Below are 26,966 nucleotides of genomic sequence, written 5' to 3' on the forward strand. Positions count from 1 at the left end.
TAAAATATTCACTTGTTCTTACCGTGTCAGAGATTTCCTCTTCTCTGGAGCTTAGGTGGCTCTTCACAGTCCACAGGCTTGAATCTGCAACCAAGTGTAAACTGCCTTGCTTTTGCCAGTCCTTTCCCCTGCTGGCACCTGCTTTCTAATCCCCATCTCCAATCAAAGATGGGATTGCTTAATCCAACTCTGGAGAGGGACCAAGTCTTTTCGGCCCACATCTCACACAACTGAGGTGTCTGAACAAGTTTAGGGAGGGTCTATAAGGGGCAGGCTCAAAAAAAAAAAAAAAAAAAAAAACTTTGCAGAGGCAGTTTTGTCAACACAAGGGCTCTTTCAAGCCGACTTTCACCAAGAGAGCCGGACTTATTAGTTGGCTTCTGTCTTTTTAGAGCCAAGAAAATAGTAATTAAGTAGCCTAGATATAGGAAGGGCAGAATAAGCACTTACTCCCCCTGCCTTCCAAGATGAAGAGGAGAAGCAGGCAAACCCTTAATAATCGCAAGCCTGAAGAGAAGTGATCTTAAAGAAAGCAGAGAACAGGATGGACTGGATAGACATCTTAACTCTATTCAGCCCGTAGTCTATGATCTGGAGAGTGCAGTTAAGGTAACCCTGCTTTTTGACAACTGCCTTCCTGCTGAGCCAAAGTTTTCTCATTCCCCCTCCACTGGGGAAGCAGCTGAGGCCCAGGGCCTTGCTCCCTGGGAAATTCTCTTCTCTCCATCTTTGGGTGCATTGGCCATGTTACTGTGCCAAAGTGTCTTAATTCTTGTCCCATCTATTCTCAGCTGGCCTTGGAACCCCCATAGGAGTTGGTGGGGGAAGGGTGGAATGGGTATTATTCATTGTAGTTGATCCTGATGTGTGTATTATATAAACAGACCCCTCCTCTTATTTTGTGTTTTCCATCCCTCCCCCTCAACAGGATTGAAATAAAACATGCTTCTGTTTTGTTAAAAAAAAAAAAAAGAAGAAATGAAGAAAAAACATACAACAAAAATATGGATAAATACAATAGACTTATTTTCTCCTCTTCAGTTTTCTAATTTATACTTGACAGTTGAAAAAAAATTATAACACTGTGTAATGCAGTTGTCAATTTGTGTAGAGGAAATATTTAAGACAATTACAAGTTGGAGAGGATAAAGAAACATAGAGAATGTAAAGTTTGTACACTTCATTCAAACTGGTAAAATGTTAATACCAGTAGATTCTAATGTAATACTTAGGGTAACCACTAAAACTTTTATCAGAAGAAATACGCTCAAAAACACTAGACATGAATCAAAACGGAATTCTAAAATATGCTCAATTAACATACAGGAAGACTAAAAAAAAAAAAGAGATAAATAAAAAGACCAGAAAAATCAACAGAAAACAGAATAAATTGGCAGACAAGCCTTGATATTATCAATGATTACATTACAGTTTATATAGTATTCCTCTCTAACTTTCAGTTGGTGCATTTAGATCATTTACACTAATGCATCAATTAAAAGACAAAGATCAGCAGAATGGATAGAAAACAAGACCAACTACATGAGTTTTCTACAGAAAACTCACTTCAAATATATTTATACACATAAGTTAAAAGTAAAAGGATGAAAAATATGTGCAAGCATTCAGGAAAATAAAGGAGGAGTGGCTATATTAATATCAAGTAATTTAGAATTCAGAGCAAAGAAATTACAAGGAATGGAGAGTGACATTACACAATGACAAATGCATTGACCCACCAAACAATCTAAATGTGTGTGCACCACACAACAAAAGTGTAAAATATGTAAAGAAAAAGGAATAAAACAAAGTAATAATAGGCAAATTCACAATTATTGTTAGATACTTCAACATCCATTTCTCAACAACTGATGCAATAATTAGACATAAAGTCAGTAAGACTATAGAAGAACTCAACAGTATTGTGAACCAACAGGATCTAGTTAACATCTACAGAACACTCCACCCAACAGCAGAAGAAGACACTTTTTTTCAAGTACCCATAGCAAGAGACACACTATTCAGAGTTACTCAACAAATATCAACAAATTTAAAAATATTGATATCATACAGATTGTATTCTTTGAACACAATAGTATAAAACTTGAAATTGATGATGGAAAATTAACAGGAAAACCCCCAAACACTTTGAAACTAAACAATACATGCCTAAAAATTCCATGGGACTAAGAAGAAGTCTTGAAGGAAATAAAAACATGCACTGAACTGAACAAAAATGAAAATACAATATATAAAAATTTTTAGAATTTAGCTAAAGAAATTTCAAGAGGTAAATTTGTAGCACTAAATGATTACATTAGAAAAAGAGGAAAAAGTCTCAAATCAAAAATCTAAGCTTCCACTTCAGTATCCATAAAAGAGCAAAATAAATCCAAAGCGAGTAGAAAGAAGAAAGCAATAAAACAAGAGCCTGTATCAGTGAAATTAAAAACAGAAAAACAATATAAAAGATCAATGAAACAAAAAGCTGTTTCTTGAAAATATGAATAAAACTGACAAAGCTATAGCAAAGTAAAAAGAGAGAAGACACAAATAACAAATATCAGAAATGAAATGGGAGATCTCTCTGCAGATCTTGAAGACATCAAATGCCTAGTAAGGCAATACCTCAGACAACTCCAAAAACACTAATTTGACAACTTAGATGAAATGGACCCATTTTGTCTCAAAAAACCTAAATCCAATTTGCACAATATGAAATAGATAATTTGATAGCCCTTTAACAAGGAAATCAAGTTTATAATTAAACATTTCCCCTCAAAAAGAAAGCTGCAGGCCTAGGTGCTTTCAGTGGATAGTTCTACCAAATGTTTAAGAATTCACACTCATTCTATACAATCTGATCCAGAAAACAGGAGAGAGGAGAATACTTCCTTACTAATTCTGTGGTGCAAGTGTTATTCTGATACTAAAACCAAAAAGAGACAATGTAAAAAAGAAAACTAAAGACCAGTATCTCTCATGAATATAGGTAACAACTTCTTAACAAAAGACTAACAAATAGAATTCACAAATAGAAAAAGCTGGCTCAATATTTGAAAATAAATTTAATAACAAAATTAACAGACTAAAGAAAAAGACCATATGACTATATTGGTTTATTCAGGAAAAACATTTGACAAAATTAAACACCCATTCATGAGAAAAACTCTCAGAAGACTAGGAATAAGGGGAAACTTCCACAACTTTAAATATCTTTAAAAATCCCCAGCTAATGTCAAACTTAAAAAACTGAACACTTTCCCCTAAGACTGGGGCTAGACAAAAATGTTGACTCAACATTGCTATTCAACATAGTGTGTGAGAAATTTTAACTAGTGAAATAAGCAAGAAAGGAAACAAAAAGCATCAGAAAAAAAGAAATAAAACTGTTTATAGATTATATGATGCTTTACAATGATTCCAAGGATTATGGGACAAAAGGCCAGTTTCAAACTGGGAGAAAATATTTGCAAACCTGACACATTTGCTAAAGACAAATTTTAGAATATAAAGAACTCCAAAAGTTCACATTAAAAAGTAACTGAAGTAAGAAATGAGCAAAAGACATGAAGAGACATTTCACTGAAGATAATACAGTAGTTCTTCCTGGCCATGGTTTTGCTTTCCAAAACCAAAAATATTAAATGGAAAATTCCAGTAATAAACAATTCATCATTTTTAAATTGCATGCTGTCCTGAGTTGCATGATGCAAACTTGTACTGTCCTGCTCCACCCTACTAAGGACATGAGTTATATCTTTGTCCAGTGTATCCCATGCTGTATATACAACTTGCCTGTTAGTCGCTTAGTAGCTTGGTTATCATATAGGAAAAAAACATAGTATATATAGGGTTTGATACTATCAGTGGTTTCAGGCATTCACTGGGTATCCTAGAACATATGTACCCTAAGTAAATAAGGGGAGACTATTATATACAGATGATAAATAAGTGCATGAAACGATGGTAAGACAAAAGACAACAAGTGTTGCCAAGGATGTGGAGAAACTGGAATTTTTGCACACATTCGGTGGGGATGCAAAATGGTATATATGCTATAGAAAACAGTAGGAAGGTTTTTCACAAAATTAAAAATATAACTACCATATGATCCAGCAATCCCACTTCGGGGTATTTATCTGAAAGAATTCAAATCCTGATCTCAAAGATTCTAATAACTCAAAGAGTTATTAGAATTTCCATCTTCACTGCAGCACTATTAACAATAGCCAAGATATAGAAGCAACCTAAATGTCCACCAATAGATGAATGGATAAAGAAATTGTGGAATATACAATAGAATGTTATTTAATCTTAAAAAGAAGGAAATTTACAGAATATGACAACATGAATGAACTTTGAAGACACTTAACTAAGTGAAATAAGCCAGTCACAGAAAGACAAGTACTGCATGATTCCACTTATATAAAGTATCTATAATAGAAAAATTCATAGAATCAAATATGCAATGGTGGTTACCTAGGCTGGAAGGAGGGGGAAATGGTCCATTACTTATCAATGGACATTGGTTAGTAATGGACTAACCCATTACTAATCAATAGACTTAAAGTTTTAGTTAAGTAAGAAAAATAGTTTCTAAAGATCTAGTGTAGAACATTGTAGCTATTTTTAATAATAATATATTATATATTTAAAGATTTAAGAGGCTGATATTGTTTGGCTGTGTCCCCACCCAAATCTCATCTTGAATTCCCATGTATGGTGGGAGGGACTTGGTAGGAGGTAATCGAATCATGGGGGCAGGTCTTTCCCATGCTATCCTTGTGATAGTGAATAAGTCTCATGAGATCTGATGGTTTCAAAAAGAGGAGTTTCCCTGCACATCTCTTTACCTACTGCCATCTGTGTAAGATGTGACTTGCTCCTCCTTGACTTCCACCATGATTGTGAGGCCTCACCAGCCATGTGGAACTGTAAGCCTATTAAACCTCTTTCTTTTGTAAATTGCCCAGTCATGGGTACTTCTTTATCAGCAGCATGAAAATGGTACAGTAAATTGGTACCAGTAAAGTAGGGTGCTGCTGAAAAGATACACAAAAATGTGGAAGCGACTTTGGAACTGGGTAACAGGAAGAGTTTGGAACAGTATGGAGGGTGCAGAAGAAGATAGGAAAATGTGGGAAAGTTTGGAACTCCTTAGAGGCTTGTTGAATGGCTCTGACCAAAATGCTGATAATGATATGGACAATGAAATCCAGGCTGAGGTGGTCTCAGATTGAGATGAGGAACTTGTTGGGAACTGGAGCAAAGGTGACTCTTGTTACATTTTAGCAAAGAGACTGGTAGCATTTTGCCCCTGCCCTAGAGGTCTGTGGAACTTTGAACTTCAGAGAAATAATTTAGGGTATGTGGGATAATAAATTTCTAAGCAGCAAAACATTCAAGACGTGACTTTGGTGCTGTTAAAGGCATTCAGTTTTATAAGGAAAGCAGAGCATAGAAGTTTGAAAAATTTGCAACCTGACAATGTGATAGAAAAGAAAATCCCATTTTCTGAGGAGAAATTCAAGCTGGCTGTAGAAATTTGCATAAGTAACAAGGAACCAAATGTTAGTTTCCAAGAAAGTGGGGAAAATTTCTCCAGAGCATGACAGAGTTCTTCACAGTAGCCCCTCCTATCATAGGTCTGGAGGCCTAGAAGGAAAAAGTGGTTTCATGGGCCGAGTTCAGGGTCGCCATGCTCTGGGCAGTCTAGGGAGTTGGTGCTCTGCATCCCAGCTGCTCTAGCCATGGCTGAAAGGGGCTAAGGTAGAGCTCAGGCCATCACTTCAGATGGTGCAAGACTTAGGTCTTGGAAGTGTCCATGTGTTGTTGAGCCTGCGAGTGCATAGAAATCAAGAATTGAAGTTTGGGAACCTCTGCCTAGGTTTCAGAGGATGTATGGAAACACCTGGATGTCCAGGAAGAAGTTTGCTGCAGGGGTGGAGCACTCATGGAGAACCTATGCTAGGGCAGTGGGGAAGGGAAATGTGGTGTGGGAGAGCCCACACAGAGTCCTCAATGGGACGCTGCCTAGTGGAGTTGTGAGAAGAAGGCCCCAGAAGAGTAGATCCTCTGACAGCTTCCACTATGCACCTGGAAAAGCCACAGACACTCAACACCAGCCAGTGAAAACAGCCAGGAGGGAGGCTGTACCTTGCAAAGCCACAGAGCCAGACTGCCCAAGACCATGGGAACCCACCTCTTGCATCAGCATGACCCGGATGCGAGACATGGAGTCAAAGGAGATCATTTTGGAGTTTTAAGATTTTACAGCCCTGTAGGATTTTGGACTTGCATGGGGCCTGTAGCCCCTTTGTTTTGGCCAATTTCTCCCATTTAGAATGACTGTATTTACCCAGTGCCCTCACTGTATCTAGGAAGGAGCTAAATTGTTTTTTATTTTACAGGTTCATAGGCAAAAGGGACTTGCTTTGTCTCTAGTGAGATGTTGGACTGTAAGACTTTTGAGTTAATGCTGAAATGAGTTAAGACTTTGGGGGACTCTTGGGAAGGGATAATTGGTTTTGAAATTTGATGGCATGAGATTTGGGAGGGGCCAGGGGCAGAATGATCTGGTTTGTCTGTGTCCCCACCCAAATCTCATCTTGAATTCCCATGTATTGTGGGAGGGACCTGGTGGGAGATAATTGAATCACGGGGGCAGGTCTTTCCTGGGCTGTTCTTTTGATAGTGAATGAGTTTCATGAGATCTGATGGTTTTTAAAGAGGAGTTTACTGCATAAGCTCTCTCTCTTTGCCTGCTCCCATACATGTAAGACATGATTTGCTTCTCCTTGCCTTCTATCATGACTGTGAGGCCTCCCTAGCCATGTGGAACTGTAAGTCTATTAAACCTCTTTCTTTTGTAAATTGCCCAGTCTTGGGTATGTCTTTATCAGCGGTGTGAAAATGGACTAATACAGAGACTAAATCTCATGTTAGTGTTTTCATCATATGCTTTTTCTCTAAAAATATCTTTTTAAATAAAAAACTTTAAAAATATCTCTATTATAATAAAGTGACACACACATCACACATAGTAGAATTTGTAGAAATATAACTACCTATCTAATGATGTAAATCTTTGTCCCAATATTCTTACCTGTGACTTTAAATCTTGGTTTTCTATAGGAATCTTTAAAAACAATTTTTGATAGCTTTTCAGCATTTCTCAGAATACTACTGTATCATTCTTGCTTATTTTTCATGTGACACCTGTGGTATGAGGGCAGCCATTTTGAGTTTAAGTTTCCTAAGGCGATGGCCTCTTTCTAGCAGGGTCTGTTTACTCAGAGAATGAGGCAAACAGTCAGTTCTAAATAAGATATAGGTGACATATTACCATGGGAATAATTTCCTTTATTGAAGCAATTTTTAGGTTCTTAAATTCTGCTTTAGGATCTTTTCTCCAAGTTCATTTTTTTTTCTTAAAATATTCTTTCTGAACATATAAAAACATAACTGAACATGATTCAAAGGATGCATGTTACGAATAAGTGGATTTTAGTTCAACATAGCAGGAATTTTCTAATAGTCAAAGATATTCAAAGATGTGATGTATTGTTGTGGAAAGGAGCAATTAAGCTAGAGAAACTTTGAAATCACTTCCAACTTTAAGGTTATATCAGTAAAGAAAAGCTGGGCTGGGCGCTGTGGCTCATACCTGTTATCCCAGCACTTTGGGAGGCCAAGGCGGGGGATCACGAAGTCAGGTGTTCAAGACCAGCCTGGCCAACATGGTGAAACCCCGTCTCTACTATAAATACAAAAATTATCCAGACGTGGTGGTGCATGCCTGTAATGCCAGCTACTTGGGAGAATGAGGCAGGAAAATCGCTTGAATCTGGGAGGCGGAGGTTGCAGTGAACAGAGATCATACCACTGCACTCCAGCCTGGGCGACAGAGGGCAACTCCGTCTCAAAAAAAAAAAAAAAGAAAAGGAAAGAAAAAAGTAACGAAAGTTAACATTTATACAGTGGTTTTCTTTATAGAAAAACTTAAAAAGTGGAAAGTGTTCCTTTTCAAAGAGAAATGATGCTTGCTGAAATCACATAATCACATAGAGAAGTTGTTATAAATTATTAAAATTATACCCCTTATTAATGAACTTATTTATTCATTAATTCAACAAATATTTATTAGATTCTACTCAGTTCTAGGCATGATTCTAAGTTTAGGGCTAGGAGATCTAGAATAAAGCAAGTCTCTGCTTTCATGGAGCTTGTGTTTTAGTGGAGAGAGGGCGAAAAATATAAAGATACATGATAAGCATGTGGTAAATATTGTGTAGAGAAACAAATCAGGATAAAGGCAATGGGAAATAAGGGATGAGGTGTGTGCTTGTCATTTTATATAAATTAGCAAAGAAGGCCTCTTTGATTAGGTCATATTTGAACCTAAACTTAAAGAAAGTGAGAGAGTTATGAAGGTATTTTGGGTGGAATGGGGAGAGTGGGATTGAATTCCAAATAAAGACAGCTGCTGTAATGAACTGGGTATGTTGGCAGAACACCAAGTAGGACAATGTGGCTGGAGTGGAGTAAGAAAGACAGTAATAAAGGAAGAGCTTCATCGTTAATAACAATATATTGTATATTTCAAATTGCTAAAGGAATAGATTTTTAAAATCCTCTCCAAAGAAAAATAAGTTGGTGAGATGATGTATGTGTTAATTAGCTTGATTGAATCTTTTACAATGTATAGATAGATGAAAACATCACATTGTATCTCATAAATATACAGAATTATTATTTTTCAATTAAAACTAAATTTGTAAAAACAGAAAAGTTTAGAGGAGTGGTGATGGAGCAGAGTGGTTAAATTATAGGACATGGTAGGCTGTGATGAGTCTTTTAGTTTTACTATGAATGAGATGGGAAGCCCTTGAAAGTTATGAGTAGAGAGTAACTTCAACTTTCTCATGTTTTAAAAGGATTGTTTTTGCTGCTCTGTTAAGAACAAACTGAGCGTGTAAGAGTGGAAGCGGAGAGACTACTTAAGGAGGAGACCATTGCAATAATCTAAGTGAGAGATGAAAGTGGATTGGAACAGGCTTGGGGGTGGGTAGTGGTACAGGTGAGAAGTGGATTCAGCATATAATTTGAAAGTAGAAACTACAGGATTTGCTGGTGAATTGGATGTAGGATGTGAGAAAAAGAAATAAATAAAAATACTACATCCAAAATTTTTGGCTTGGGCAACTGGGAGAACATAATACTGAATTAGGTAAAATGCATGATTGAAAGTTTCCAGGTGTTGAGGAATATGTCTTTGAGCTTGATGAGCTTCAACACATGGCTGTTGATGCTCCTTGGTTCATATTTGTAGACTTGGTGAAAACATTTACTTTTTTTCTTCTTCTTGCCACTTGCTACCTCATATATGTCTGTGGTGCCTGATAATTCATGGAAGATGAGTATTAGCCAGTGCTTAAATACGATATACCAGTGACAGAACGTGAATTTAAATATTATGAGTACAACTCAAATCAATCAAGGCAGGGTGATTTAGAATGCCTGTCATTTTGTAATTAGGTTTTATATCATTATGTGAAAAATTTTATGTGACTGCTTAACTGAACCCATTATTTGGTTTGTCTTTTTGTCTTTAACTGCTGTATTCCTGCCTAGCTGTACCTCCAAGGCTAATCTAGGTTATCAAAGGTTTTCTTTCCTTAAAATACACCTTTCAAAGCAATAGAAAAAGTTGACAGCTTTCTTTTAAAACACTACTGCATGTCACCTTTCAACATATCCAATAAAATGTTATTTGTACAATACTGCCTAGGATGAATGATAGTATCCATTTTACTTGGAAGGACGTTAACTTTTTTCTGAGTGATGTTTTTGGGTTTCTTTATGGCATACTCTGAGTGAGTATTCTGGAAATTTTTATTTCAATTTACACAACAGCTTACTAGTTTTTGTATGCTTTTTATATCAGTTAATTTGACAAGAAAATCCATGTTGGAAAAATGTGTTTGAAGAACTTTGAAAAAATGTGAATATGAGTTCAGGGGAATAAGAGACAAAACTCAGAAATAATTAGATGGAACAAAGTTAAACATACAGTTTATATCAAGCCATAAAAATCTATAAGTAACTGTAGTGTTAGAATAGATTTTTAGATCAGTCCTCAAGACCATTGGGAATAGCAGGATAAAAACACAAGTAAAAGTTTCAATGATGAATGAAATAAGATCAAAATAGTTACTTTAAAAGGATGCTGTCAGGAATCATAATCTTGAGTATAAAATTAGTTGTTGTGCTCCAGCAACAGTAGGAACAGCTAATTGTTGCTGAATGGTGTCATGTAGATTGATAGTGAGGAGTGGGGAAGGCACTGAGAACTTCCCTGGGTGCCTCAAGAGTAGTTAGAGTTGCTTTTGTTTGACTTTGTGATGGCATCACCATAACCCATCAATGAATAATGGGCAGAGCAGTTTCTGGAATGTACTGACTGCAGGTGGTTGCCTGAGTGCCATCCTTCAAGGAGCCCATTGTAGCTCAGAGGACTTGAGGAAGGCTGAACAGATCGTACAGTTGACCCTAAAATATTGAGAATCTCATACTCTAAAATCATGTACTTTCTTCTGTATGGTACACATCTAGGCTGAATGTTGCTTATTTAGAACTACTTTTTCCCACTGAATGCTACTCTTTAGGGTTATTTAAAAACTCTAGAGTTCACCTGAATCTTCATTTTCTAAAAACAAAACAAACCCCAAGATCAGGGAGAATTAAGCAGAACACCATAGTAGGCATGGCATGTGCTTTGGAATTGGGGAGTGTTCTGGAAGAGGATTCTGGGTCCACCACTTAATTTGGTGTGCAATCCTGGGCAAATTACTTAATTCCTCTGTGCCCCAGTTCTTTTATCACTAAATTGGAGTTTCTACTAGTGTCTACTTCATAGAGTTGTTGTGAAGAATAAATATGGTAATGGATGATAATGGATATAAAGTGCATAGCACATTATCTGCCTCAAAAAATAGTAGCTCATATTAATAGGTCATTTAGTTGGCCCACTAAGAAGTATCTTTCCACTTCCAGAAAATAATAAAGAGGAAAAAATATCCCTGTGGAGTTTAGTGTGCACTGATAGATAATATTTAATCTCAAAATTTGCTATTTTTAAATAAAAAACTGCTTTTTAAATGCGGGGATTTGTCTAGTGATTAGGATTTAAAACTTTAGATCTAAAATATTCAAACTATTATAGATATTTTTTTTATAGGGAAAAATTTCATTTTCTTTAAGGAGGATACCTTCCGTCTCTTAACAGTTTGTAGTATATACGTTAAAATATTCTGGAATAAGCTATCATTCAAAGTGAAGCTTAAAACTAAAACTCAGCAATAAACATTTCATAGAAACTGGAAAAATTCAAGAACAACACGTCCTTTGGTGGTGCAGGTCTCCAGGCATGACCAGTTATGGATGTGGAAAGGAAAGCCAGTGTGGAAATGATTAGATGACTAGCCAAGGCCCAGGTATAGTTTTCTTTTTCACTGGCTAGAATTAATGCAGGTTTTTAGTTGCTTTCCTGGCTGGCTTCAGCTACAAGGCAGCAGGTTTGTTTCTTGATAGCAATCCAGCTTTTTATGCTCTCTCAGATTTAACCTTACACTGATTATGTTGTCCCTTCACTTTTGTGGTCAGCTGATAACAAAAGAAAGGAGCTCGAAGAATTCAGGTAGAAATTCACATCCAAAACAGCAGACTTTTCTTTGAATTCCACTATCAGTTTGTCTTTCTCTTATGACATGTATACTCTGTAGTGGCATTTTGTTTTGCATGTAAAATTTCCCCTACTACTGAAGTGTAGATATTGGAGAGCTTTCCACCTACCACTAGTATTTCTTTTCTCACACCTGTAACAACTGATTATCAGCCCCTGCTCCAAAACTTTCAGTCATCAGAGGTTTTATTTCATAACATATTTTTGGATAGATAAGTTCTCCCAACCCCAATTTTATTGAGCTGAAATTATTAATACTTTATTGGCAGAAATCATATAACATTTTAGTTCAAAAAGAATACCTTTTTTTTTTTTTGTCTCGTTACATTTCTTCTTGGATATTTCCCCTTGTTTTCTCTAGTCAGAATCTGCTTGCATAATTCTTATTAGCCTGCAACTCAAACACATTTTTTTTCAAACTGGTTCCTTCTACATGAGCCGTCTGGATCACTAAAGCAAGAATCAATCAGTCAGCAATATTTATCAAGCACACACTAGGCACAGAAAACTGTACAAAGAGTTCTAAAGTCTGCAATATTGATTGTACCTGTCAGCCAGGGTCAGATCATCCTGTAAAAGAATGCTGACATTTGCCTTGTACTGTAAAAGGAAGCAGAAATATAAAGGTATGACTTGGGTATTCTAAGCCCTGGCATGTAAAGGCCCTTATCACAAGAAGGAGGTCTTCTTAATATAAGTTTTTGGTTAGCAGGATGAGGGATCTGGACTGCAGTGAGAGACAGAGACATTGCAAAACTTCTCTGCTTAGGAAATAAACAGTAATTTCGGGGTGGTGGGGGAGGTTCGGGGGTGAATGAATAAGGAAGGAGATACGAGGCGTGGAAAGGGTATAGGCAGATAGGGACCTATAATCTGATAGGAGTCTAGAGCCTGGGAAGACACAACTGTTGAAGACACCTCTGAGGCAAAAATGGCAGAAAGGAGGGCTAATCCTTAATTGTAACTTGTTGGCAATGCTAAACAGTGATGTGAGCATCAGGTCCTCTCTCCAAATTTCAGTGGAGTCTCCTGTAAGCACAGCTTTGAGTCTTTGGTTGCTGAATGACAAAAGGAGAGGCCAGATAGAGTGGGGAAAGGGGGATAAGTATAATAAAATGAGCACATGAACCTACCTTGCCTAAGGGAGTAGTATTACTAATAATGTTGAGGCTGCCTTTGCAACATTGTGCCCAAGCAAGGAGCAGATTCTCCCAAATTTAGGAGCCTATTTTATTTTAATCACTGTATTCCTGAGCTTTTGCTTGGTCTTTGCAGGCTTCTTCTAGGACAGTGAGGATTAGAAGCCATCGGAGCATGTGGCGATGGTGGCAGCGGCAGGAACAACAGGGTGTGGGGTCATACTTAGGCACAGGTGAGAAAGATTTCTAATTTCTATAGATCCTGGCTGATTGAGAATCACTTATCTTTAGCCTGGTTCAACAGTGCAAAGTTAGGGGCTGTTTATCTTACTGAGGTGGCATATTTCACATCTGTCCCTCTGATTCTGAATATGCATACGCAATTGCTAATCGTGATGTGGGAAAGGACAAGGCTTTGCACAACTACTGATGTACCTGCTTATGTCCTTTGTCTAGACTCATCTCCTTCATGAGGTTTTAGATAGTCAGATTGGGGTCTTAAACCTCAAATATCTCATTCTTCAAAGGCAAAGACTTACCTTTTAGGGCTCGTTAAGAGTCTTCAGCTTAGAAATATGAATATGATACCCAGAAAGTCACTGTATGTGCCAGGTTCTTGCAAGGAAAGAGATGGCACACTCAAATTGGGTAACTGAGTGAGTTTTAACAAACAACAATCCATGAAGGCATAGGTAGGGTTTAGTGAAAACTATAAGAGACAATGCAGTGCCCTAGGGCTAGTATCAGGTAGGATCTAGTGGGCAAACAAAAGATATCAAGCTACTGCCACATTATTTTTCTGTATTTTGAGGGATTCAAGCGTGATTCAAATATAGGCTATCTGATAGCATGTATCTGGAGGCTACTCATTTCAGCCATGCTGAATACCATTTCCTCCAAGAAAGCTTTCTCATAAGCCCAGACAGAGCTTTGTTATCCTTTGAACATCTACAGTAACTGTATTTCTCATACTTATTGAACACAGCACGATATTGCTTTGAATTCAATGTACAGAAAAACCTCTCTATTAATTTTTTGGCTCCTAAGGCCAAATTGTTGTCTGGCTTATTTTTGCATCCTCCCAAATGCCTGGCACAATGCCTTGTACCCTTTTTTTTCCACTAAAAGTTCATTGTTGTTTTTTGTTTTTTTTGAAGTTACCAGCCACAGGGTAGCAGGGAGAAGATCGATGCCTACTCAAATGTAACAGATCCTTGCCTTGTGTTTTCACTTTTACTAAGATAATCCAGTCTCTGCCTGGATGCTACTGACAGCACTTTTAGCATGATTCATGCCATCCTCCTTCCATGCAATCTCTAAGACATGGAGCAGCAAGAATTATAAACTTGAAATGTTACTGGGATGATTGTTCCCTTGTTGTGAAGTCTCTCGCTGTTTACCTACTTCCTGCTTTAGCAGTTTCTTTTATACTATTCTCATCTGTTCCATTCTGAAGTCTGACTCCCTTTTCCTCATTACTCTTTATCCCAGGCTCCTTGCTCTAGGGTTAAGCAGTTACTTGTTGCTGTTTCCTCAGTATGAACAGCCTAATTTGCCTCAGGTTTTTCACATGCATGTTGGTAAGGGCCTACAAAATGACCTATTAATATGAGCTGCTATTTTTTGAGCCAGATAATGTGCTTTCGGCTTTATATTCATTATCATCCATTATCATATTTATTCTTCACACAACTCTATGAAGTAGACACTATTAGAAACTCCATTTTAGTGATATATGAACTGGAGCACAGAGGAATTAAGCAATTTGCCCAGGATTGCACACCAAATTAAGTGATAAGCCCAGAATCCTTTCCCAGAACATTCCCCAATTCCAAAGCACATGCTATACCTACTATGGTGTTCTGCTTAATTCTCCCTGATCTTGGGGTTTGTTTTGTTTTTAGAAAATGAAGATTCAGGTGAACTCTAGAGTTTTTGAATAACCCTAAAGAGTAGCATTCAGTGGGAAAAAGTAGTTCTAAATAAGCAACATTCAGCCTAGATGTGTACCATACAGAAGAAAGTACATGATTTTAGAGTATGAGATTCTCAATATTTTAGGGTCAACTGTACGATCTGTTCAGCCTTCCTCAAGTCCTCTGAGCTATAATGTGCTGGGATTACAGGCCCTTTCTTTTTAAAAAATTGAACTAATTTTTAGAAATTATTTTTAAAAACTTTTGTTTCAAGCAACTGGGAAAGAATTCCCTATTTAATAAATGATGCTGGGAAAACTGGCTAGCCCATATGTAGAAAGCTGAAACTGGATGCCTTCCTTACACCTTATACAAAAATTAATTCAAGATGGATTAAAGACTTTAATGTTAGACCTAAAACCATAAAAACCCTAGAAGAAAACCTAGGCAATACCATTCAGGACATAGACATGGGTAAGGACTTCATGACTAAAACACCGAAAGCAATGGCAACGAAAGCCAAAATTGACAAATGGGATCTAATTAAACTAAAGAGCTTCTGCACAGCAAAAGAAACTACCATCAGAGTGAACAGGCAACCTACAGAATGGGAGAAAATTTTTGCAATCTACCCATCTAACAAAGGACTAATTTTCAGAACTTACAAAGAACTCAAACAAATTTACAAGAAAGAAACAAACAACACCATCAAAAAGTGGGCAAAGGATATGAACAGACATTTCTCAAAAGAAGACACTTATGCATCCAAGAGACACATGAAAAAATACTCATCATCACTGGTCATCAGAGAAATGCAAATCAAAACCACAATGAGATACCATCTCAGACCAGTTAGAATGGCGATCATTAAAAAGTCAGGAAACAACAGGTGCTGGAGAGGATGTGGAGAAATAGGGACGCTTTTACACGTTAGTGGGAGTGTAAATTAGTTCAACCATTGTGGAAGACAGTGTGGTGATTCCTCAAGGATCCAGAACTAGAAATACCATTAGACCCAGCAATCCCATTACTGGGTATATACCCAAAGGATTATAAATGATGCCACTATAAAGACACATGCACACGTATGTTTATTGCAGCACTATTCACAATCGCAAAAACTTGAAACAGACCCAAATGTCCATCAGTAATAGACTGGATTAAGAAAATGTGGCACATATACACCATGGAATACTATAGAGCCATAAAAAAGGATGAGCTCATGTCCTTTGCAGGGACAGGGATGCAGCTGGAAACCATCGTTCTCAGCAAACTGTCACAAGGACAGAAAACCAAACACCACATATTTTCACTCATAGGTGGGAAATGAACAATGAGAACACATGGACACAGGGCGGGGAACATCACACTCTGGGACCTGTCGTGGGGTGGGGGATGGGGGAGGGAAAGCACTAGGAGAAATACCTAATGTAAATGATGAGTTAATGGGTGCAGCACACCAACATGGCACATGTATACCTATGTATCAAACCTGCACGTTGTGCACATGTACACCAGAACTTGTAAGTATAATAAAAAAAAAAATAGGAAAAAAGAAAAACCCCGAAAACCAAAAAACAAACAAAAAACTCCCTTTTGTTTTAAGTTCAGAGGTACATATACAGGTTTGTTACATAGGTAAACATGTCCCATGGGGTTTCGTTGTATAGATTATTTTGTCACAGAGGTATTAAGCCTAGTACCCATTAGTTATTTTCCCTGATCTTCTCCCTCCTCCCACCCTCCATCCACTTATGGGTCCCAGTGTGTGTTGTTGCCCTCTATGTGTCTATGTGTTCTCATCATTTAGCTCCCACTTATAAGTGAGAACATGTGCTCTTTAGTTTTATGTTCCTGCATTAGTTTGCTAAGGATAATGGACTCCAACTCCATCTATGTCCCTGTAAAGGACATAATCTCATTCTTTTTTATGGCTGCATACTATTGCATGGTATATATGCACCTTATTTTCTTTTCTTTTTGAGATGGAATCTCGCTCTGTTGCCCAAGCTGGAGTGCAGTGGCACGATCTCAGCTCACTGCAAGCTCTGCCTCCTGGGTTCACGTCATTCTCCTGCCTCAGCCTCCCGAGCAGCTGGGAGTACAGGCGCCCACCACCACGCCTGGCTAATTTTTTGTATTTTTTAGTAGAGACGGGGTTTCACCGTGTTAGCCAGAATGGTCTGGATCTCCTGACCTCGTGATCCGCCCGCCTCAGTCTCCCAAAGTGCTGTGATTACAGGCGTGAGCCACCACGCCCGGCCTCGCACCACACTTTCTTTATCCAGTCTATCATCGATGGGCATTTAGGTTGATTCCATGTCTTTGCTATTGTGAATAGTGCTGCAGTGTGTCTTTATAATAGAATGATTTATATTCCTGTGGGTATATGCTCAGTAATGGGATTGCTGTTCAAATGGTATTTCTGTCTTTAGGTCTTTGAAGAATCACCACCCTGTCTTCCACAATAGTTGAACTAATTTACACTCCCACCAATAGTGTATAAGTGTTCCTTTTTCTCCACAACCTCGCTGGCATCTGTTATTTTTCAGTTTTAATAATAGCTGTTCTGATTGGTGTGAGATGCTATCTCATTGTGGTTTTGATTTGCATTTCTCTAATGATCAGTGATGTTGAACTTTTTTCCATAGGATTATTGGTTGCATGTATGTCCTCTTTTGAGGAGTGTATGTTCATGTCCTTTGCCCCCTTTATTATCAGGTTGATTATTTTTTTCTTGTAAATTTATTTAAGTTCCTTATAGGGGTTGGATATGAGACCTTTGTCAGAAGCATAGTTTGCAAGTTTTTTCCCCCCATTTTGTAGGTTGTCTGTTGATAGTGTCTTCTGCTGTGCAGAAGCTCTTTAGTTTAATTAGATCCCATTTGTCAATTTTTGCTTTCATTACAACAGCTTTTGGTGTCTTCATCATGAAATCTTTGACTGTGCCTATGTCCTTAATGGTATTGCCTAGGTTGTCCTCCAGGGTTTTTATAGTTTTTGGGTTTTACATTTAATTATTTAATCCACCTTGAGTTAATTTTTGTGTATGGTATAAAGAAGGGGTCCAGTTTCAATCTTCTGCTTATGGCTAGCTGGTGATCACAGCACCATTTATTAAATAGGGAATCCTTTCCCTATTGCTTGTTTTTGTCAAGTTTGTCAAAGATCAGATAGTAGTAGGTGTGTGGTCTTATTTCTGGGTTCTCTATTCTGTTCCATTGGTCTATGTGTCTGCTTTTGTACCAGTACCATGCTGTTTTAATTACTGTAGCCCTATAGTGGAGTTTGAAGTTGGGTAGTGTGATGCCTCCAGTTTTGTTATTTTTGCTTATGATTGCCATGGCCATTGAGGCTCTTTTTTTGGTTCCATATGAATTTTAAAATAGTTTTCTCTAGTTCTTTGAAGAATATCATTGGTAGTTTGGTAGGAATTGTTTTGAATCTGTAAATTGATTTGGGCAATATGGCCATTTTCGTGAGTCTTCCTATTCATGAGCATGGAATGTTTTTCCATTTGTTTGTGTCCTCTCTCATTTCTTTGAGCAGTGGTTTGTAGTTCTCCTTATAAAGATCTTTCACATCCCTTGTTAGGTGTGATGCTAGTTATTTTATTTTTTGTGGCAATTGTGAAAGGGAATTCATACGTAATTTGGCTCTCGACTTGACTGTTGTTGGTGTATAGGAATACTGGCAACTTTTGCACACTGACTTTGCATCCGGAGACTTTGCTGCAGTCACTTATCAGCTTAAGACACTTTTGAGCTGAGACAATGGGGTTTTCTACATATAGGATCATGTCACCTGCAAACGGGGATAATTTGACTTCCTTTCTTCCTATTTGAATGTCCTTTATTTCTTTCTCTTGCCTGATTGCCCTGGCAAGAACTTGCAATATTGTGTTGAACAGAAGTGGTGAGAGATGGCATCCTTATCTTGTGCTGGTTTTCAAGGGGGAATACTTCCAGCTTTTGCCCATTCAGTATGTTGGTAGCTGTGGGTTTGTCATAGATGGCTCTTATTATTTTGATGCACGTTCCTTCAATACTTAGATTATCAAGCGTTTTTAACATGAAGGGATGTTGAATTTTCTTGGAAGCCTTTTCTACATCTATTGAGAACATCATATGGTTTTTGTCTTTAGTTGGCTGTTTATGTGATGAAACATATTTATTGATTTGTGTATATTGAACCAATCTTGCATCCTGGGGATGAAGCCTACTTGATCGTGGTGGACAAGCTTTTTGATGTGCAGCTCTTTCTTTTTACCTTCCTGGGTTACTAAGAAGTTGGTGTTGCCCTGAGGTTTTGGGCGCAGATCTCAGCAGAACTGGAAAAAAACTGCATAAATCATGTTTCTCAATTTGGTATTGTTGTGTCTGAAGTTTGGGGTCTACAGATAGTGTTTAAGGTTTTCCTTAAAAAATGTTTATCTTTCTAACTTGGGTTTATTAGTATAGGCTATTACATATTGCATCTTGATTTTTCTCTCAAACATCTGAATGATTTCTCCAAGTTCTATTCATCTGCACTTTTTAAGGCATATAGTAAATTTTTTTCATGCAAAATGTTGGTGAAAACATCAACATAATAATTTCTTATGATTAAATTTGATACATTAAGCAACACTCTCATTTCATGTAGGCATTAATTCACTCAGTTGTAAATTATCCAGATCATATTTCTGTATCTAATTAATAAGTACATCATTAAAAACTTCAAATGCCTTGCTACAACCCAAATATAATCTTTATGTCAACCTGGCTATCAGAAAATAATATTAGGGCTGGGTGTGATGTCTCATGCTTGTAATCCCAGCACTTTAGCACTTTGGGAGACCGAGACAGGTGGATCATCTGAGGTCAGGAGTTTGAGACCAGCCTGGCCAACATGGTGAAACCCTGTCTCTGCTAAAATACAAAATTTAGCTGGGCATGGTGGCTCATGCCTCTAATCCCAGCTACTGAGGCAGAAGAATGACTTGAACTCGGGAGGTGGAGGTTGCAGTGAGCCAAGATCACGCCACTGCACTCCAGGCTGGCAACACAGCGAGACACTGTCTCAAGAAAGATAAAATGATAGTAGGTTTTTGCATAATTTATTCTTTATAATGCAAGGTTGGCTGCTAGTGGTTAGTACTTATAAATGTTCACACACTCTGTTAATAATTTGTTCAAAATTTTTGCCAGTGATTGAAATATGCTTTGAAAGTTTGTAGTTTCTAGAATATATATTTGAAAAATGAAACATGTGTCTGCTAATCTTCAGTCTTCTGCCAACTCCTTTATTCACTACAATGTCTTAAATACTGATATTTGCCCTGCATTATGCTTGAAAATCCTTTTAATATTAGGGATAAAATTTGTCGTGGTCCCAAGTGGTGGGTTTGTGCTTCTTTGTTTTGTTCTGACTATATTGTTTATTACCCTTTCCCCAGAAACAAGCAAATTAACAAACAAACAAACAAACAAAAAACACAATAAACCAAGCCAAGATTAAAACCAAAAACCAAAACCTGACTAAAATAACCTCTTTTAATTGGAAGGTCTGGTCTCGGGTGGTGAAGGCCCAGAGAAGAGGATTGCTTCTAACCTGCCTTCTGAGGTTTCCGTGGTGTTCAGCTATTCTTGTAGTTTACTTTGCTTTTTAAATATTTTTGCAGCTTTTAAATGTATTTAGATAACTTTTCAGTATACTACCACGATTTTTTTTATGAGTTAGGAATGAAACAATAATTGCCAGAAGTGCCCAGAACTCTAGAGATAATAGCAAGAATTCACAGACAGATGTTCTCCTGAGTCTATTTGCCCAATATCAGTTTGATTTGATAATTTCACCACAGAATCTCTTACTCATCACAGTATTAGCTACTTCTTTTAAAACTTTACCCCTCAGCATTTGACTCTGTTTTTCTTCTCTCTGTTCAACACAACAAAATTCCAAGTCTTATTTATAAAGTCTCTTCACTAGAACACTAGAACACTTGGTAGCTGTGGGTTTGTATGCACACACGGGAAAAATGTGTGCATATAAAGTTTTTATTATGCTGTTTCATTTGTGTTGCTGTGGTGTATGTCTGTTCTAAGTATGGATCTTTGATCTGATAAATTGATTTTTGTGAGTAATTCCTTGATATTATAAGCCAGTAGAGGTGTGCATTAATTCAAGGTACTAAAACACAGTTGCTAAACAGAACTTGGTACTCCTTAAGGATTCTGCCTTGTGAGATATACAATTATTATAAAGTATATTTTTCTTATCAAACTAAAGACAATTTAATAAAGTTTTAACTATAAGAAAATCTTTTCATTGAAGAATGGTGTTTATTTATTATTCATTTTTTGCTGAAGAAAGACAAAACGAACTGATGTTGAACTGCACATAAGGGACTGAAATAAATTTTGAGAAACATTTCCTAATAACGAGAATAAAATATTAGAAGAGAATTCTGTCTTCTTTTTTGGGAAGTGAGGTGGGAAGAAAGAAGGTAGAAATGAGGCCACTGAGACATCATGTTTGGGGTAGAAAATTATATTCTATGATTTTCAGATAGGCTTTCACAAGATGATAGATTAAAGAAAATTTAAATTAGAGTCTCTCTTGGCCAGGCACGGTGGCTCATGACTATAATCCCAGAGATTTGGGAGGCTGACGTGGGCAGATCATGAGGTCAGGAGATCGAGACCATCCTGCCTAACACATGAAACCCCTTCTCTACTAAAAATACAAATATGCCGGGCGCGGTGGCTCAAGCCTGTAATCCCAGCACTTTGGGAGGCCGAGACGGGCGGATCACGAGGCCAGGAGATCGAGACCATCCTGGCTAATACGGTGAAACCCCGTCTCTACTAAAAATACAAAAACTAGCCGGGCGAGGTGGCGGGCACCTGTAGTCCCAGCTACTCGGGAGGCTGAGGCAGGAGAATGGCGTAAACCCGGGAGGCGGAGCTTGCAGTGAGCTGAGATCGGGCCACTGCACTCCAGTCCGGGCAACAGAGCGAGACTCCGCCTCAAAAAAAAAAAAAAACAAACAAACAAATATTAGCCTGGCGTGGTGGTGTGCACCTGTAGTCTCAACTACTCAGGAGGCTGAGGCAGGAGAATCACTTGAACCTGGGAAGTGGAGGTTGCAGTGAGCCGAGATCATGCCACTGCACTCCAGCCTGGGATACAGAGGGAGACTCCATCTCAAAGAACAAAAAAAAAACAAAACAATCAGAGTCTCTCTCTGGGAGTACAAGGAGGATAATAGAGGGTGATTGTATAGCAAACAGTATTTTAAGATCTTGGTTAATATTACAGTTTTATGATTAGCCGTCTTTAACAATTCAGTTGCAAGTTTATTTTACATACATCACACTTTCTATAATTAAACCAAACAACACACATGTATTGAACATGGTCATATAGAGAGCTCTTCTAAGTTGGCTGCAATTTGTATTTTGCTAAGTGCAGGCATTAGTGCTTAGGGGTAGAGATGCTTACTGTGAATACTCAGGTTGGGTTTAGATGATTCATGAAACTTCTTCTACCCACCCAAACTCTCAAGTTCCTATGACTTCATTATTTTGTGGAAGTTTAAGGGTACTATGTGGGGGTGACTCTCCGTGTATAGTGTATTTGGCAGTCTCACATGAGGCCAATGATGCATGTTGATCATGTATTATCTGAAACTCTCCAGGTCACACAGTAACTACTAGGACCACCCTTAAATCCAGGTGAAGGAAGCCTCTTCTTTGGGTATTTTTATGAGCTGAATAGTGTCCTTCCCAAAGTTATATTGAAGTTCTAGCTCCCAGTACCTTAGAGACATGTTAAGACTTTTGACTGTAAGGCCAGGAATGGGGGCAGGAAGTAATCCAGAATTTACACCTGGGGAAGGGAGCGTTGTTTACATATGCAGATCTCTGGGGTCAGATAATCTTTGGTGAATCATAACTTTAGCATTTTTTGGACTGTGGCTGCATCAGTCCAGGTACTCTAAGAAGCAGATGCTAAGACAAATTTAAAAGTGTAAGAAATTTATTGGAAGTATACCCAGGGAAAGAAAAAAGGCAGGGCTAGCAGGAGCGAGCAGACTCCACATTCTATCCCAATGTACTGCCTGACTCTTATTCTGCTGGCATAGGCCTACTTTATGCACACCTCTGAATCCTCTTGTGTCTGTTATGCCTAAATATACTTTTAAAATCCACATTTCAAAGGCACTCCCTTTTATTTCTCTTTTCATTTATAAACTTCATTTAAAAGTTAATAAAATCCTCTCACCTTTTTCCTCACAATCAAACCTATCAATGGGAGAGATTGGAAAACATTGTCAGCACAAAAACTATAATTCACATGTATAGAAACAGCTAATCTTTTGCAGGTGTATAATTCCTCTGTGGAAACACAAGCATACTCCAGAGATATTGTGGGTTCAGTTTCAGACTACTATAATAAAATGAATATCACAATAAAGCAAGTTGCCCAAAGTTGTCAGTTTCCCAGTGCATGTAAAATTTATGTTTACATTATATTGTAGCCTATTAAGTGTGCAATGGCATTATGTTTAAGATACAATGTACTTAATTTAAAAATACCTTTTTGCTGAAAAATACCAACAGTCCCCTGAGCCTTCAATGAATCATAATCTTTTTGCTGGTGGAAGGTGTTACCTCAATGTTGATGGCTGCTAACTGATCAGAGTGATGGTTGCTGAAGGTTGAGGTGGCTTTGTGTGGGAATTTCTTAAAATAAGACAACAACGAAGGTTATGACGTTGCTTGACTCTTCCTTTCAAGAATGATTTCTCTGTAGCATGTAATGTTTGTTGACAGCATTTTACCCAAGGTAGAACTTCTTTCCAAATTTGAGCAAATCCTCCCAAACCCTGCCATTGCTTTATCAACTAAGTTTATGTAATATTCTAACTCCTTTGTTGTCATTTTAACAATGTTTACAGAATCTTCACCAGGAGTAGATTCCATCTCAAGAAACCACTTTGTTCATTTGTTGAAGCAACTCGTCTATTCAAGTTTCATCGTGAGATTGTAGCAATTCAGTCACATCCTCAGTCTCCATTTTAAAATTCGAATTCTCTGGGTTTTTTTTTGTTTCCCAACACATCCACAGTTACTTCCTCCACTGAAGTCTTGAACTCCTCAAAGTCATCCATGATGGTTGGAATCAACTTTCAAACTCTTTTTAATGTTGATATTTTGATCCCCTCCCCTGAATAATGACTCTTCTTAATGGTATCCAGAATGGTGAACACTTTCCGGAAGGCTTTCATTTTACTTTCCCTAGATCCATCAGAGGAATCACTATCTGTGGCAGCTATAACCTTATAAAATGTATTTCTTGAATAATAAGACTCAGAAGTCAAAATTACTCTGGTCAATGAGATGCAGCATTGATGTTGTTAGCAGGTAGGAAAACACTGATCTCTTTGTATACCTTCTTCAGAGCTCTTGGGTGACCAAATACATTGCCAGTGAGCAATAATATTTTGAAAAGAATCCTTTTTCTAGACAGTGGCTTAAACAGTGGGCTTAAAATATTCAGTTAACCATGCTGTAAACAGATGTGTTATCATCCAGGCTTTGTTCCATTTTTAGAGCACAGGCAGAGTAGATTTTGCATAATTTTCTAAAGGCCTTAGGATTTTCAGACTGGTAAATGAGCATTGGCTTCAAGTTAAAATTATCATCTGCATTAGCTACTAATAAGATAGTCTGTCCTTTGAAGCTTTGAAGCCAGGCATTGACTTCTCGTCTGTAGGTATGTAAGTCCTAGATGGCATCTTCTTCTAATAGAAGGCTGTTTTTTCTACATTGAAAATCTCTTGTTTAGTGTAGCCACCTTCATCAATGATCTTAGTTAGATCTTCTGGATACCTTGCTGAAGCTTATCCATCAACACTTGCTGTTTTATTTTGCACTTTTAGTTTCAGAAATGGTTTCTTTCATTAAACCTCATGTACCCACCTCTGCTAGATTCCAACTTTTGTTCTGCAGTTTCCTTACTTCTCTCAGCCTTTGTGGAGTTAAAGAAAGTTAGGGCCTTGCTCTGGATTAGGCTTTGGCTGAAGGGAATGTTGTAGTTGGTTGGGCCATCTATCCAGACCACTCAAACTTCCTCCATATCAGCAACAAGGTTGTTTTGCTTTCTTATCATTTGCATTTTCACTGGAGTAGTAGCACTTTTAATTTCCTTCATCTTCCTTTGTATTCAAAACTTGGCTGTTTGGTGCAAGAGGCCTGGAATTTGGCTTACCTTGACTTTAAACATATCTTCCTTTCTAAGCTTAATAGTTTCTAGCTTTTGATTAAAAGTGAGATATGTATGACTCTTTCACTTGAACACTTAGAGGCCACTGTGGCACTTTTAATTGGCCTAATTTCAATATTGTTGTGTCTTAGGGAATATGGGGACTCACAGAGAAGGGGAGATGTGAGAGAATGGCCAGTCAGTGGAGCAGTCCAAACACATACATATTTATCAATTAAGTTCACCATCTTATGTGGGCATGGTTTGTGGTCCACCAGAACAGTTATAATAGTAACATCAAAGATCACTAATCACAGATCATCATAACACATATAACAATAATGAAAAAGTTTGAAACATTTTAAGAATTACCAAAATGTGACACAGATACACAGAGTGAACATATGCAGTTGGAGAAATTGTGCCAACAGACTTGTTCAATTCAGAGTTCCCACAAACCTTTAATTTTTAAAAAAAAACCCACAGTCTGTAAAGCATAATAAATCAAAGTACAATAAAATAATCTTGCCTATAAATAGAATCTTCTATCAAGATTATCCATATTGTAGCACAAAAATGCAAAAAATGAAACTCCTCATAATCTGAAGGAATGACTGGCTTTAGAAAATACTCACATTTAATATTGCAAAGATAATTAGACCTATAAGAGATAACCTGTAGTTTCTATATTGTTTACTACACTGTTGTATCTTCTCAGTAAGAGGTGGTACTTTAGATTCATTGAATGCATTCATTGTTTGGAATTTCCTGAGTACTAATGTAAAAATACATCTGACATATATATTATAAAATACAATGAATACTATTATTTTCTAATTCACATAAATGGTAGAGCCTAGTTATTTTGTTTATGGTTTTACAAAGACTTCAACTTATTTAGAAATTGTCTCTCATAAAAAACTTGCAACTAAGTTTATTATCTTTCAGTGCAAAATATTCTCAAATAATTAAATAATTTATAATTTCAATGCTCTGTAAAATATAATGGTGACTGCAAGGAAACAGTCTTGGCATAACAAAAATATGTAGAATTTTGGGGGGGTATGGTCTTATTACTCCTTTCAGAATCAATTATATAACAATTTGGATAATTTAGATATTTTCAAACTTGATTTCTGAAACACTAGTTAATTGAAATAAAGTCATCTTTCCCATCAGTTTACCTTAACAGCTTTCATTCTATACCCAGGCTATGTCAGAGATACTTGTAATACTTATGTGTACACAGAGTAGGTATTCAATAAATATTTGTTGAAGTGATGAATCAATACCTGTGCTTGCCAAATATTTATAGGGTAAAAATGATAAGTGAACATAATGTCGTATTCCATTGTGTGAAATCAGCCCACACATCCTGTGGCCCAATGTTTGCTTTAAAAGGGAAGTCAAGGAATAATATTTATAATAAAAGTCTCCAGGTTAGAGTCCTATTAGTGCAACATTTGGAAGCTTAACCTCACATGTGTTTTACTTTCTGGTGGGAGGCTCTGATCTACAGGGTGGTCCAGGGATGCAAGTACCCCTATTTTGTTGCTTCATCAGCCCTGAAAACCATACTTCTCAAAAACTTCAAAGTGTGTACAAATACCCTGGAAATCTTGTTAAAATGCAAATTCTGTTATTTCTTAACAAACTCTAGGCCTAATGCTATCTCTTTGCTTTGTTGGGTACTTTATGTTTTGCTTTAATGCAGGATGAAAGCCTGCTGAAGTTTGTTAATTCAATTTATTTACTGAAAACATGAATAACCAATAAAGTACAAATAGCTACATTTATTCCTCCCAATGCATAGTTCAATCCTTGGGTTAATTATAAAGCATAAAATCGCCTTATTTGGATGCTGTGGGAATAATTGAATGCCATTAATGATTAGTGAATCTTGCTTGTTTGCTG

Source organism: Trachypithecus francoisi, unplaced genomic scaffold, assembly GCF_009764315.1.
Source record: "Trachypithecus francoisi isolate TF-2019V2 unplaced genomic scaffold, Tfra_2.0 Lachesis_group1, whole genome shotgun sequence".
In the NCBI taxonomy this organism is placed as follows: Eukaryota; Metazoa; Chordata; class Mammalia; order Primates; family Cercopithecidae; genus Trachypithecus; species Trachypithecus francoisi.